The 15,997-nt window shown below is 37.3% G+C and overlaps 1 protein-coding gene across 7 annotated transcripts in view; it reads right to left on the bottom strand.

Annotated features, from left to right (window-relative positions):
- Positions 1–15,997, bottom strand: part of nhsl2 (NHS-like 2) — an 83,743-nt gene that overhangs the window by 17,305 nt on the left and 50,441 nt on the right. The gene's annotated exons all lie outside the window — the stretch shown is intronic.

The following is a 15,997-nucleotide window of genomic DNA, read 5'->3' as shown; positions in this document are numbered from 1 at the left end:
GACATCCTACGAAGCAACCGTACACTAGATCTGCAATCAAAGGGCTGCAATCTCGTAATCATTACAATTAATTCATTACAACACTAATATGTTTTTGCGTCTGCAAATTATACTGGACACCCAAGAGAAAGAACATGATGGCATGCGTTGATAAAACGAACAATGTTTTTACTCTTTTAGTTTATGGTAGTGCCGCAGCATCTGTAGACTAAAGGACCGTTCACACCAAGAATGATAAACATAATGATAACAATAAATTATTAATAATTGTTCTAATTCTATGAGAATAGGAAAGTACACACCAAGGATGTCATTGGAATCACTTTCAGAATGTTTTTTAAGCTGATCAACGATTAAAGCATTGTCAGTCAATCAGAATCCACTGACTTTAAAGAACTCAGGCATTTAATAATAAACAGAACATTATCATCTTTTATTGTAGACGCTAATACAGTTAGCGCTATAGTAACTGACCAGAGTTAGTTTTGACTGCTCAGAAAAATTTGTTTACATATTACATATAGACTGTTGAAATATCTATTTAACTTCAGTCATGAAACTCTGTGCAAGCTGATAGGTCCTTTACATGCAATATTCAAGCAATCACATCATTACTAGGGCTGGGACAATACATCGATTCTCGATTAGCGATCGAGTTCGATTCTGATATTTTCTCTCTTGAATCAATTCTGAGCTTAGTTTTAACAGCAGATGGCACTCTAGGCTAGTTTTTAACCTCACACTCAAATGCTCATGAAGAAGAGTGCTGGACAGCAATCGCGTGAACACAGGTATTTTCAAAACCGCAACTTTTTCTATGCGGTTTGGCCATTCGTCCATACGCAAACGCAGTATCCGGTCACTGAAACCGAACTTTTTTGAAAACTCCTGCTATGGGTGAAGATTTTTAGAAACTCCGGTTGCAGCGTTGTCGTGTAGATGGTGAAACCAGAGATTTTGGCCAGTGACATCGGAGAGCGCGCTGTTATCTCCTTTGTTTGTGTGAGGCAAGTCTGTGCAATGAAGGACATAGCCAAAATGTTGCTGCTAATAACTGTGCTAACAGGGCTTATAACATGTATACAGATACATGCACAGTTCTCCTATTATACTGCGGAACAGAGGTGTCAGAATGCAATACTACGCAGGTCACTGCTTATGACAATGTTTTTTTTTTTACTTTGAATGAATATGTCTCATTGTATTGTTCTGGTTTATGGAATTAATAATAATAATAATAGTAATAAAATGCTTAATAAAATGACAATGTTGTTAGCCTACCGGAACCGGTAATAAACTTTTTTTTAAAGGCTTCTGATTGGCCAACGTGGCTTTTGACAGCGCTTCATAGCGTGTTTTTGCATTTTCACGTGGACGGAGATTTTTTTTAAAACCATGCTTGTGTGGACGCGATTTTTTTTTTTTTTAAACGAAGAAGGAAAAACTCTTAGTAGTAGTGTGGACTAGGCCTGAGTCATGTAAGTGGTTAAATATACTTGCACCTTGGTTCAGAATGCTTTTATGACTCGAGATTAATGTAAACATAGCCCAGGTTAGGTTTAAGTTGAGTGTGTAAAGGAACTAGAAGCAAGCAAAGTACGAGTGTTTCTAAAGCACGTAGTGGCATCTGCTGTTAAAAAACTAATTCAGAATTGATTTGAGACAAAATCGCGATACATCTGAAAATATCAGAATCACTCCAGATTCTTTGTATCGCGAATCGATGTATTGTCCAGGCCCTAATCATTACCACATGACATAAGCTGATGCAGCCTGCAGCCAATGAGATTGCCCGCTCAACATTTAAATAGTCTGGTTTATTGTTTGCTGTAAGCTAGTCCTGCTGTAAGCTAGTCCTATCAGAGTTCATCTGAAACCCTCCACCTGCCTAGATCTGCTATGGGATTTATGTACGTATATTTATGCAGCAGCAGCAGCATATCTTACAAACTCACAGCAGCGTGTCTGTGCATCTATTAGCAGTAGCAAGTCCATACTTGCTCTGCAGCCGCAGCAATAATAATCAGCAGCAGCAGCATCGTACATAGCAGATGTAGTCTGCCAAGACCCAATACATTAACATTGTCATATTCAATAACATGCTAAAACTATTCGGAGAGTTGTCATTAACATGTTTTGTTAAATTGAAAAGAATCAGAATATGAGATTACATTGTGACTGATAGTCTACATAATGGCCGAAGAACAAATTATTCTCCTATTTTGACAAAAACGTCACACAGTGAGGTTTTAACCCAATGATGAGGGCAAAGTGATTCATACATTTTTTATACTTTTAAAATCCTGCATAACAACAACACGTCTTTATTTAAAGCTTACTGCCAGAGAGCAGAGAGACAGAAAAAGACACTGATGAAAAAGGACGCTCACTTATCTCCCGAGAGGTTAACTGAGCACACTTAATTACAACTTCAGCACTAGTTCTCCAAGAGGAAATTAATATGCTATTTCTTCCTCTTACGTAACCCTGACTGATCTTCAAAGCATAAAGATTGATGGAATTCAAAGCAAAGTCAACATGTTGAGCATCAGGACAAACAGAAGGGGCTATACACTAAAAGAAATGGTGTATAAACAATTTTCACTCAAAAATGGCTAGTAAACCTTACAATTAATTACAAAGAAATAGCAAGTAAAACATTCAATTCAATATGAACATTTAGTAGAAAGACTGAAATAGTATTTTCTTACTCCAATAATGTTTGTTTTATTTTGTTTTAATTTATAAAGATTTTTTTATTATTATTATTATTACAGTGTAGGAGGGCTGTGTAGGAATGAGAAAATGCAAAAGGTGTATAAGTGAAAGACTAGTTAGCCTGGGCTGATGTTCATGGTAAGTTTTCTGTCTGGATCAGACAATACTTTTAAGATAAAAACCTAGGCTCAGTACCTTATTTCAAGCAAACTACATGTAGCCTACATTTGATTTTGGGCTATCAGTAAAATAAAATCAATCACAGAAAAAAAACGAAAGGAAAAAAAAACTCACTCCTAATTACTTCTGTAGTGGTGCAACCACAGTAAGATTAAGGAAACAGTTTCATGATTACTGTATTTTAACTATTGACTATTGTAAAAATCTTTCCATATTTCCATTTCCTGCTGTACCATCTGACCCCCCCTGTACTCAGTCACATGCATGCTATGCTTAATTAGCCCTATGTTCTCACCTTAATTAGCGGCTAATTAACTTGCATGAGCTGAATCTTTGAACTACAGGACATTAAACATGGCATGACGTCTCTGCAGCAAGACCCTTACATGATGACTCTAATGACAGAAGCTATTTGAGAAACTACTTGGCTTTTTCACATGCAGAAATAGCATGTCATGCAGGCCATAACAAACATGATGTGCTGATTTAAAGTATATTTCTTTGTATATTTTGGTTATAGGCCTGCCTCCAGAAACTCTAAATAATGTTTGTTCGCTCTTCTAAGTGGCATATCCAGTTAAAAGAAGACAACGGCCAAGATAAACAAAGTGAAACAACCAGGCTGCTGCTGTTACCCACTTCAACATTTATAGGCATTTTGTCTCAACTCTTCTCATTGTCACTGTGCAGAATGTATCCGGAGGATATTTGTCAGACTTGTCTGCTGGTACAACATCACATAAACAGCACAAAGTGCCGAAAGTTGAGAAGAATTTGTAACTAAAGCCTTACAAGCCCAGAAGAGAAAAAATCCTCAGTAATTTTACATACATTATACTGTACCATCGTCTAGGGTTTCAGAAAAGATCTCACCAATGTCTCAAACTGTGCCAAGATTTTGCTGCAGACAAAAATCAAATATTTCAAATATTTTTTATCAAATCCTTTAGCTCTATAATTTTATTAGCTGTATGTCTACAATTGTCAATGTTTATATTTCTGCTAAGGTATTTTACAAAATTAATATTTCAATAAGACATAAATCTCCTGATGGATATATTAAACATTTATACAATTAAAGGTATAGTTCACCCAAAAATGAAACCTCTGTCATCAGTACCATATTTTGCATAGCTGTTCTAGCATTACCTACTTGATATTGCAGCCTATTCATCATCAAACTAAAATGCAGTCAACCAAACAGTAAAAAAAATTCAATTGCTCAATTTAAATTGTGTGTTGTACAGTAGTGTTGTGCCGGTCACTGCAATGGTACACTAAACACATTTTTGCACATGTAAAGGTTCCTGTTTTGCGTGGAAACTGGGACACAAGTAAAGCTTTGTTTACATAATTAGAATATGAAATATGAAATAACACTGCATATCTTCACTGTATAAATTAAGTAAAGATAAAACATTATTGAAGTTACAAAAGCTATTCATTCAAGAGCAGTGAGTGATTTCTTTGTCATTTGTTGTTTGATTAACATTAAAAACACAGACAGCAGGAATATTAGGCTTCTTTCCCTTTAAGACATAATGCACGATCCAGTTCATACTACACATGCGTTGTATTTCTCGACTGTTACGTTCACTTAAGACATAACTGACTATGTTTGCTAGGATACTCGCCAAAATTGGCATGTTGACAATGTTTGTGTGGATTTTTCCGTTCAAGTGCAAGACTTGAATGAGAACTCGGTATTAGAAAACTTCGGATGAGCGCACACGCACACACAAATCTTCTCACAGCGCGCACGAGTTCTCTTTCGCGTCTTGCTCATGAATGTTTAAATTAGCAAGGTTTAAATGAGTTTAGTTTAAACACAGATAGCAACGTATGCTGTTCATGTCTCGTATGCTGACCATATCAACACCAGGTAACGATGACATAAATGACTGCTCATATTCGAACGTACGGCACTCGCAGTGAACCGAGATTACAAAGAGCGACTGTTTTGTCCACGCTTTTTGATAATCGCTGTTGTAACATATTGGGAAGCCAGAATGTGTATTTGTCGACTGAAATATACATTAGCTGAACTCTGTCTGTCTGTTATAGATGTTGCTGTTTTCAACAAACTATATTATAGATGCGTCGTCAGATTTGAGATGAACCGTGGTGCAAGTGCGTGCCGAAAATGTTCATATCGGTGGCATATCTGCGGCATATACGCCGATGCAGATATCTGCGACAGGCTCATATCAGCCGATAAAATCAGCAGAGCAATAAATCTCTCTAGTTTGTACGTTTAGTTTTATTTACTGGTATTTTATATAATAATAACAACATGTGACTTATTCACCGATACTACTCAGCCTCATGTTGTTCTTTCATTCATCGTCAAACCCAAATTAAATTATTTTTAATAAAATCCATATGAATCGAGCAGTTTAATCCAAGTCTTTTGAACAGATTTGATTAACAGATTTAATTTAGGCTTATATTTGCATTTAAACATTGATCAATGCGCTTATAGCACACCAGCTATGGTAAACGGAAGCTCAACCATGCTTGCTTGACGTGTTTGAGCTTCCATTTACCATATTTATAAATGATCATGACAGTGACTAAATCAAATTAAATCAGTGATGAAGGGAACATGATAACTGGGCATTATTGACTTGGTAATCAGCCAGTCAGCTCTCACGTGTCTTCCCTCACATCCACAGCATACTATGAGCTTGAAGAGAATGTGTCGCTATTGGACAGTGTTACTTTTATACACGATTTCATCTCATATTTCATAATATGCACTCAGTTTTATTGTTGACTCAATTATTTTCTCATCTCAGTTTTTTGAGGAATTACTGCCTCCCTTCTCAAACACCCCCTGGTTATATGTACATAAACTAATAAATAGTGCATAAAATTGAGATCAACATCCATTAAATATTCTTTACTTAACCAGTGCTGAGAGCTTTAATGAGTGATTACCTTTTTATTCAGATGTTCTCATAATTTTATCCCGAGCTCGACTGGGCGCTTTACTTCACACGTGTGGGTTGAAATGTAAGTGCCGTGTTTAGAAACATGATGATAGGTGCTTGCACAGATCCAATATGAGTACAGAATGCACTTGTAAAATGATTTCAGTGTCCCTCACCAACCTGTATCGGCTCGCACAATTTTCTCACATACACGCAGGAATCAAATTTGCTCTGTGATCGTACAGAGTGCTGCCAAACGCAATTACTCTCACAGGATAATTGTAGTGGCATGAATCCCAATCCAAACTCTCTTTCTGCCCTTCACCCAATCTTTCCCTCTTTCCTTTCACTGATGTGTGAGATTGAAGCCTTTCCACACCGTCAAGCAGGACTAGAGCCCTTGATGGGTTTTTTACTGGGTGCACATAGAGAATGTACATAGAAGCACTGAACGTGAGGCGATAGTGATCTAAAGATGTCCGATGGAGTTAAGAGAAGGTTCATGACGACATCACCACCACACCTAGTCAAGCACCAATAAAAAGCTGCGAAACACTGCAGTGAATGAAGGTGATTTACACCAGCAGATGGTGTGTACGAGACAAAAACAATCTCAGTTCTCACAGTGATCACATAAAACAGCCGCTCACTTAATTAAATCGATCAGCTAATGATGAAAACACTAACATCCACTCTCAGCTGCCACATCTGCACAGAAACATTCAGCTGAGGTTTGGAAGCGATGCAAGTGTGAAATCAACACAAAAGTGTAAGCCAAATTCGCACAGTACATGGACACAGCTCATATTTATGGAAATGTGTCTCTCTGTTGTCTTTCTCTCCATGGTAACTGTATGTACAGTGTGAAAGATGGGCAGGAGATATCAAAGGGCCTGGCCCGACCAGTCCTATTTTTTTTCCATCACAGCCCAGCAAAGCTACACTTGACAGCGTATACCAGGGATGAAAGCATTGAAGACACTTTCAAAATGAATTTAAGCCACTTCATTCTCAGTCAAAGTAAGAAAATTATGTACAAGAGTTCACACAACTGAAGACACACAAACAAATCATGATTTGCAACTTGTTATTGCTAGAAGGAGGTATATTTATACTTAATAGAGAGAGACATTCTTATACTAGAGTGATTTATTGGACAAAAATGTACAAGTCATCAAATTTTCTGTCTGTGTTCCCAGAGGAGAAAGGGTCCATTCACAAAGAAAATGTTTACACACACACACAGGTTTGTTTTGCTATCTTAGTGAGGACATTCCATAGGTGTAATGGTTTTACTGTACAAACTGTACATTCTATCCCCCTACGGTACCGCTACCCCTAAACCTACCCATCACAGAAAACATTCTGCATTTTTACATTTTTAATAAAACATTGTTTAGTATGTTTTTAAAGCTATTTTAAATATGAGGACTCATGAAATGTCCTCGTATTTCACGTTTATGTCGTAATACCCATGTCATTATGCAAATTTGCGTCTTCATAAATCACAAAAATGCACACACACACACACACTGGTATTCCAATCATTACAGGGACATTCCATAGACGTAATGGTTTTTATACTATACAAACTGTATCTTCTATCCGCCTACACCAACCCTTCCCATAAACCTACCCATCACAGAAAACATTCTGCATTTTTACATTTTCAAAACACATCATCCTGTATGATTTATAAGCTTGTTTCCTCATGGGAATCAACATTTACTGGTATTTTTATACTTGTGGGGTCATTTGGTCCCCATAATGTAGGGATTACAAGTATACACACACACACACACACACACAAACACAAGATGCAGGGCAGTGGAAGAAAAAACAAAAACGCTCTAGATCTAGAGACATGTAACCCCTGTTGCCGTCTGTTGATGTTGTTGTTGGTCAAAGCAGTGCAGTGAAATTCAAAAAATGTGTTCTGTTTATATATGGCTCCAAAGACTTTCAATTTTAAAAGCTTATATCTGCTAAATTCACTATTAAGTGAAATTTATAAACTTCTATCATGCTTTGGTTGCGGCAGGGTGAAATAAAAGTGCAGGATTCAATCAAAGCACTCCTTTCTTTATTTACAACTCAAAAGAAACATAATACTCTGTATTTTACTATATAAACACTAAAACAGAACAACCAAATATACAGTACATCGACGAGAATGGACAAAGACTGAACCAAAACCAAGGCTAGAAATACATAAAACATAGAACAGGCGTGAATTAATAAGATACCATGATAACTAAATCAAAACACACAGACAGGCAAAACCAAAAGTAGAACACAAAGCAAACAGACCATAACCCAGATAGACAGACAGACAGACAGACAGACTCTAGTCATTACACGCACACAACAGAGGCATAATTTCTCTCATGACCACAAGCTCCTCTTTCCCAGTGGTGAGCAGCCCACGAGTTAGTACACACAGATTCCATGACACCTCCTCCATTCCACATGTTTTCCACAGAAACATGGCACTAAGTGCTGGTGAGGCTGTGATGTGTTTGCATATGCTGCAGTGTTGGTCCCAGCAGTGCTGACTGTAGTGCCTGCCGCTTCCTCAAGGCCCACTCTGCACTGCTTCACCCCTCCCAGTCGGTTTCCTCTGGTGCCAGTGAGCGTGTGTGAATGACAAGTGCTAAAAGACAGACTATTAGTGAAAGTGTGTCTATGTGTCAGTATGTCTGATAAACAAACACGCACATGCTCGCACACTTCCTAAAGAGGAAGTGTGCGGAGGATAGGAAATGTGACCACTGGCCTTCTGGAGTTAATCCTTCCCTGGTCCTCCTCTTATCCTCTCCAATACTCTTCCCCTCATACACCCTTCAGCCTTATTCATCTACTCACGAACACAAAGATTTCATAAGTACAAACTATCTTGCAGATGAGTCCCAAATGTAGTTACATTATTCATAAGAGTGAAGATTAGACAGCATTACAAAACACTTTGACAAGAGGCTACAGCACAGATTGCAGAAGCCGTTTTTCTGTTTATTGACAGAATAAAATGCTGTGATTCATTTTTATTAGACCTGACCTTGATTCAAAACGACACATTAAAGCTAAAGTGTCCTTTGTGCACAATTATCAACAAAGAAACAGAATATGAATATAATGATTATTTCAAAATAGTTTCAAATATAATATAATGAATGTTGATAGTCAGTCAGAATCCACCCAACTTTAAAGAGCTCAAGCATTTAAAGTGGCAGATGACATAACTGCAGCACATGCTTGTTATAAACAGATAGTTGTCATCCATTGGTGTGGCCGCTAAAATAGTTAACGTTGTAGTTACCATTCTTGGTGTGAACAGGCCTTTAATGCATATAACTATACCTTTATTTCTGCATAAAAAAAAAAGTGCACTATGGAAAAATTAGGTGGGTGAAAATTAACAAATCGGTTGGATTTTGCGGAAATTTTCAGGTTAACATAATTCGTCTTTTCATGTTTATAATCATGTTCATAAGCAGGGAAAAGAATGTCCAGCTACTTTGGCAGCGGATATGCTAGTTGCTAGGGCTGCACGATTAATCGAAATCAAATCGAAATCGCGATTTGGCTTAGTGCGATTATGACATCGCAAAGGCTGCGATTTTTAATTATATAAATATGTACACAGCGTGTTAGTGAAGAGCTGCTCTGTGATCAGTAGTAAATGATGCTCCATCTGAGAGCACTGCATTAGAAAAAGCAACACACGTCAAATATACAAACTTTCCAAACATGAGAAGCCTTTATGAACTTCTTTTCTAACAAAAGACAACATTTAATGTGTTTTTACTCCAAACTCTCTTCATAACGTCAGCTGAGTGTTTGAAATAGCATTTCGATTAGCATTGGATTATAAATATACGAGAAGGCTTGAAGAAAACATATAAACCATGTATTGTTGTAGTCGTCTGTTTATTTTATTCATGTTTACTCAATCAAAGCATTTCTGACTTCTTTTTATTCAGTCACAGCGATAGCATGATGATTTCCTGCAACAGCGTTTGTTATATGGTATATTTGGAGTATTTGGAGTATCTGCTCAAGGGCGCCCTCCGGTGTCCAGTATGAAACAGACATGTTTAGCGCCAAGTAAAGCTCACTCAATCCTATTCAGGGTAAAAATAGGAAAAATAATTCCTCTCTCTTTGAGGGGAACATACAGTATAATCAATATGTTTTTCTCCAGCGTACATAAGTGTACAGGGTTTTTTTCCACAGTGGATGCATTAGAGGCACATAGTTCATATTAAATACATGGACTCCATTTTTGATTTTGCATACCTCCTGACAAAAATAAAGAAATTATTGAGACAGATTTTTATCATAATATAATATTTGATAATAAATCCCTAGACCTTTCTAATGATTTATAGACATACTGCTTGGATGTTAACAGGTAACCCCACATTTTGTCATACAAGTTTTAAATATTATTTTCTAATTATTATAGTTATATTAAATACTAATGCTAAATACTTTAATAATGAAAGTTATTACAACAGTAATATTTCTTATTTGGTTTAATATTTTTATTTAGCAATAATGATAATAATAATAATAAAAATAATTAGTCAAAATATTAGCACAAAATTCCGGGACCAAATTGTGCAGCCCTACAAACAAGCAAAACAAGCCTGGTATTGTTTATAATATTTTCTTTTTCATTTGTTTTATAAAATCGCATTTTAAATCGCAATTTTAACCAGAAAAATCGCAATTAGATTTTTTCTCCAAATCGTGCAGCCCTACTAGCTGCCCACACAACATATTTTTCACACGTCTTGTAGGACTTTATCATTGCTATCAATGATCATCAAATTTACATGTGCAGAAAAGCAGTGCTAAAGCACAACTGCAAGTAACTTGCAATTTTATGTTTCAACCACAGATGGCAATAGAGAGGTAAAAGTTCCAAAGTGCACCTTTAAGCTTCCTGGAATAAAAGTATTTCGTCACACTTCATATTATGTGTCTTTAGCGTCTATGTACAAATAAATAAATAAATAAGTGTTAGGTACAGTGTACTTATTTTTTTCATATTGCAATTGGTTCATATTAAGGGTTTGTTTAGGTGTAAGGGAAGGGTCAACAGTGTAATTATAGAAATTAATTAAAGTTAATTAAATTAAAGTATATCTGTACAATGTAAACACATATGTACACAATAAATGTACTCTATCAAATGATTAATTTAAATATTAGTACATAGCAGTTAAAGACACTTAATATAAAACATTTTTTTTTTAATCAAAATAAAAAATTACACCCTTCATCCTCAAATCAGATCTGGTAGCCACACATCCCTTACAGCACTGGAATAAAACACAAATGAACAGTACTTCAGTAAACACTGAAAGCGTGGTTGGCAAATAAACCGTCCCATATGATTTCCATGCAGTGTTTGGTGCAAATGTCTTCACCTTGTAAATAATCTAAGTAGCAGAATCAGATCACACATGCACAGAAAGTGGGATAGTGTGTTTCTCACAGGTCCTCTTCTCAGGGGAAAACATGTTAAGCCGAGATGAGAAAATCACTTTAAGGAAACGGCTGTGTCACTAAAAGTAAAAAGAGTTTAAAGATCAGACAGTACAAGCTCTGACAGCCTGTGTAAAGGAAGTGGGATATCATCTAAGAAAGCAGATATATGTATACAAGCTGACACAATGTTTTAAAATCCCCACAGAAAATCCACCGGTCTGAAGCAGAGAGTTAGTGTCCGAGCATGAGTGGGATAGAAATGACTCAATCAAAAGGAAGGGCAAGAGCCATTTTCCCCCAAACAACAGAATGAGATCATGCTACAAATGCTGTGAACTTTTGTCCAATTTCTGCTTTTATATGTGTTTGGTGATGGCTGATGGGGATTAATGTTGTACAGTCATACTGTGGTGTGAGAGCCAAAGCCTGATCTGCTGCTTATAGCAGTTTGCACCATTATAACTCTAATTTGGAGAAGCTTTTTAAATGATGTCCAAACTGAGAATGAATCATACTGGCTACGAGCAGATCTGCTAAGAAAACTATGCTTCATTCTGGTGCAACTACTGGTTATTGTGAACAACATACTTTACTGTGTTAAAAAAGCAATGCGGCTTTTGTATGGGAATCAGTCAGGGTTGAAGGCTAGGAGTCTAATCAACGTTTTGATTGTTTTGATTGGCTGAGGTGAGCCCTATTTTCCGTCCCTTGCTGTGTTAACACAAAAATCTAGAACAATCTCACAGGAAAGCATTATTATGATGTCATTTGTTGACCTGGTTTATTTTGGCACTGGGTCCTGTAGTATCCACTCAACCTGACTTCAAACTGGGCAGCAGATCCCAGGCTTCTTTGAGCTTTCACAGACACCACATTTAAGCACATTCTCATTTACAGTAGGATCTGGCATGCTGCACTTGCTCAAAAACCACACGTTATACCTGTGTGAATAAGCATTCAGAGTGTGCGTGTGTGTGTGTGTGTGTGTGTGTGTGTGTGTGTGTGTGTGTGTGTGTGTGTGTACACTCTCAGAAAAATGAGCAAAAATTGTACCTTTAGGGGTACAACAGCTTGTCACTGGAGCAGTACCCTTAAAGGAACTTTGTACCTTATCTACCCTGAAAGGTTCACAGTAGCAAGGTACTAGTACTACTAATATGCACCTTTTAGGGTGGATAAGTTCTTTTAAGGGTACTGCTCCAGTGACAAGCCGTTGTACCCCTAAAGGAACAATTTTTCATATTTTTTTCTGACACTACATACATGTCACACTTGGGTCTATAATGAACTCTATGGCAAAAGAGTTGTCGGATGCAGCTTGAAGAAAGCTCAAAACATGGAAGCATGTAAAATAATCTTTTGATATCTTATTCATGCAGTGTTAAAGAAATCAGCTGCAGTACAAAAACAAACAGAAATAAATTAAGATGGTGACGAAGTGGTGCAGGTATGACGTCAAAACCCGGAAGACTAATTTGTCACTGGTTCCCTCGAGATTCTCCTATGGGGTTTTATCAACGTCCTCCAACCAATACGCCCATATAGGTCATTTGTCACTTCCCTGAAATACGACCCATAGGAGCGTTTGCTAAAGTTGCGCCCCTATCGACAACAGGACACTTTCGTTTTAATGCATTGTATCCTTTTATCTGCGTCATATTTCGGGTTTCGCATAGCTCAATTGGTGAAGGATTGCAATATACAACAATATGCAATCATGCGATCGTGGGTTTGATCCCAGGGAATCACTAAGGGTAGGTTTAGGGTTGGGGTAGGTGTAGTCGTTAATAAAAAATAAAAAAAAGAGTTTTGCTAAATGGCAATAGGACAAATGGTGTAAAAAGTCCACACATTGCATTTAAGTGAACACGCATTTTGATTGGTAAAAACGGTCATACGTCATTTCATGATGACAGACATAACAAAAACATAACAGCTTAAAATTTTGTGTTTCGATATGGGTGTGTGCAGCTTATGTTGCAGAGCAAAATGTTCAAGTATCATCAAGTTATGTTTACCACAGACCTTATTTTACTCATAAATTGAAAAACCGCATTATAAAACCCCATAGGAAAATCTCGAGGGAGCCAGTGGCGAATTAGGCCTCCAGGTTTTGACGTCATACCTGACTGTACATTTTTCCACTTATTACACAGCTACTTACCAAATAAATAAAGAAATAGTAATTGAGTTTAAATTATTTCATTACATGAGACTGCAGAGTGATTTGAGAGACATAAAACTAGCACAGCTATGTAGGAAGTCAGTTGCCTGGGACAACAGTTAATTAACGGTCAGTTTAACAGTCATTATACAAAAATATTCAATCCCAGTATGCCTCAACTGACCAATTAAAATAAAGTATTCCAGTGAGCCATGTAATAATCACTGCTAATACTTAGACATACAGTTTATACACAAACAATAAAGAAGAATAGAGACCAATGCCCTTTAGATAACTTCCAGGGTCTATTGTCCCAACAACAGTACTGACAGGAAACTGCACTTCATCCATTTCCTGTCAAAGCTTGCACACAGAGTCTGTGATGAAAAGAGATCTTTGAAGGTGTAGATGAATGAGAGTAACAGGAGAAGTAGATACGGAGGGAGTGAGCTGTCAGCTCGTTCCTCAGGGAAGGACTCGCATGGGCCTGAACACAGAGGTCAAAGACAGACAAAGTCTGGAGGACGCAGCTCTAATGTGCTGACATCAGGATTAAGCAATCTAAAGTTTGTCCAACACAAAAGGTGTTCTGCTCCACACTAACCTACTGAGGGGTAAATAAATGAGCGCTCAATAAATGGTAGAGCTCCTTTCTGCTTAGGAAGAAACACATAGTTGGATTCAGTGAATTTGACCTCCTCTAGAGATACACAGACAGAAAGCCTTTACGTTTGTAAAAACAAAGTATCATGACATTATCATGGTAATACTATGAGTTTTTCTACCATGGTAATGCACCATGCAAATTATTCAGAACATGGTATTACCATCATTATATAGATAGAGCGACATTGACTGTTACAAATTATTATGTTTCAAGGGATACTTTGCCCAAAACTAAAAATTCTAGGCCAGTGTTACATATTTTGTTCAGTTGAGTACTTCCAATATCCCAAATGTTTCCAACTATTTGTAAATCATGAGAAAATCATGATTTTAACCAAGGATACGTACACATATAAACATTGATGAACGCACATACGTAGAGCACACCAAATATGGTACATGGAAGCTCAAACATGCTTGCTTGACAAAAACAAAGAAAATTAAGCTGAAAAGTGTGATTAACATCAGTAAAAAAGATCAAATTAGTTTTGTAGGAGTTTGAATTGTGTTCTTATTAAATATTTATCTTTTCTATTCCTCTATTCCTAATAAAAAAAAAGAAAGTATCATTTATAAACTTGAGGCTGCTCAAATATTGTTAATCTCCTCCAGCCTCTAACACTGTATACAGGCTGAAGACGGAGAGAAGGTGCTATGAGAGACAAAAATGTAAAGATCACGTGCAAGGCAAGGTATGTGCAAAGAAGCAAAGTGTGAAAAGTCACAAATAAAGACTGTTTTTTGTGAAAGTGTAAGGATGGGCAGAGAGAGGGGGAGAGTTTGTGCTTCTAAGCAGTTGGCTTTTGCTGTAACGTATCTGTCAGTGGCAGGATCAATAGATGACTGATAAAGACAGAGGTTTGGCAGAAGTCTGAACGCACACTGGAAAACATAAGCACAACACACACACACATTCAGACACAGTAGTTTAACCCTCGCTGCAGCGCTCTCCTCTCAGGCATTTAGACTGTCAGTCAGGCTGTGTGGCCGCCTGGACTCAAAGGCTTCATTTAGAAACTCGTTTGCATAAAAATTCTATGAGGCTTAATTTTCTCTCCCATTCATTTTACATGCATAATTAGCCAGTGAGGTCTGGAAGCCTTCCGTATGAGTGTGTGTGTGTGGTCCTGGTATTCCCTACGTTATGGGGACCAAATGTCTCCCCAAGTATAGTAATACCAGTAAATATTGACCTTGTAGGGACATTTTTTTGGTCCCTATGAGGTAACAAGCTTATAAATCATACAGAATTATCTTTTTTGAAAATCTAAAATGGCAGAAAGTTTTCTGTGATGGGTAGGTTTATGGGTAGGGTTAGTGTAAGGGGATAGAATATACAGTTTGTACAGTATAAAAACCATTACATCTATGGAACGTCCCCATAAAGCATGGAAACTCAATGTGTGTGTGTGTGTGTGTGTGTGTGTGTGTGTGTGTTTGTGTGTAAAATGTATGAGCAGAGAAAGTTCTTGTGTATGTTGTCATGAGGATATGTGTTCAGCTTCCACATGTTTGCAGGTCTGTATTCAAAACTGGCATTGTGTGTGTCTGTAAAGTACAGTGTGTGAGTGTGTTATGGTTATTATTCCGCGTTTGTGGGTATAAGCTGGAATTCAGTGCTGAAATATGAAACCAAGGGAGAGTGAAAACTGGAATGGCAAATGAGCACCAGCCCCATGTCTTGAGCGTCAGCATGTTGTGTATATGTGAGACTGTTATGAATCTCTGTGACCCAGGATCACTTTCACAGAGGTGTGTTATGATTCCATGACCAAGGTGTGCTTCACATACACATACAATGGCATACAAAACAGTACATTCACATGCGGCATTCATATTA

This window comes from Ctenopharyngodon idella, chromosome 7 (assembly GCF_019924925.1).
Source record: "Ctenopharyngodon idella isolate HZGC_01 chromosome 7, HZGC01, whole genome shotgun sequence".
In the NCBI taxonomy this organism is placed as follows: domain Eukaryota; kingdom Metazoa; phylum Chordata; class Actinopteri; order Cypriniformes; family Xenocyprididae; genus Ctenopharyngodon; species Ctenopharyngodon idella.
Note: the sequence above shows the minus strand (reverse complement) of the source record. Positions and strands in the feature narration are given on the sequence as shown.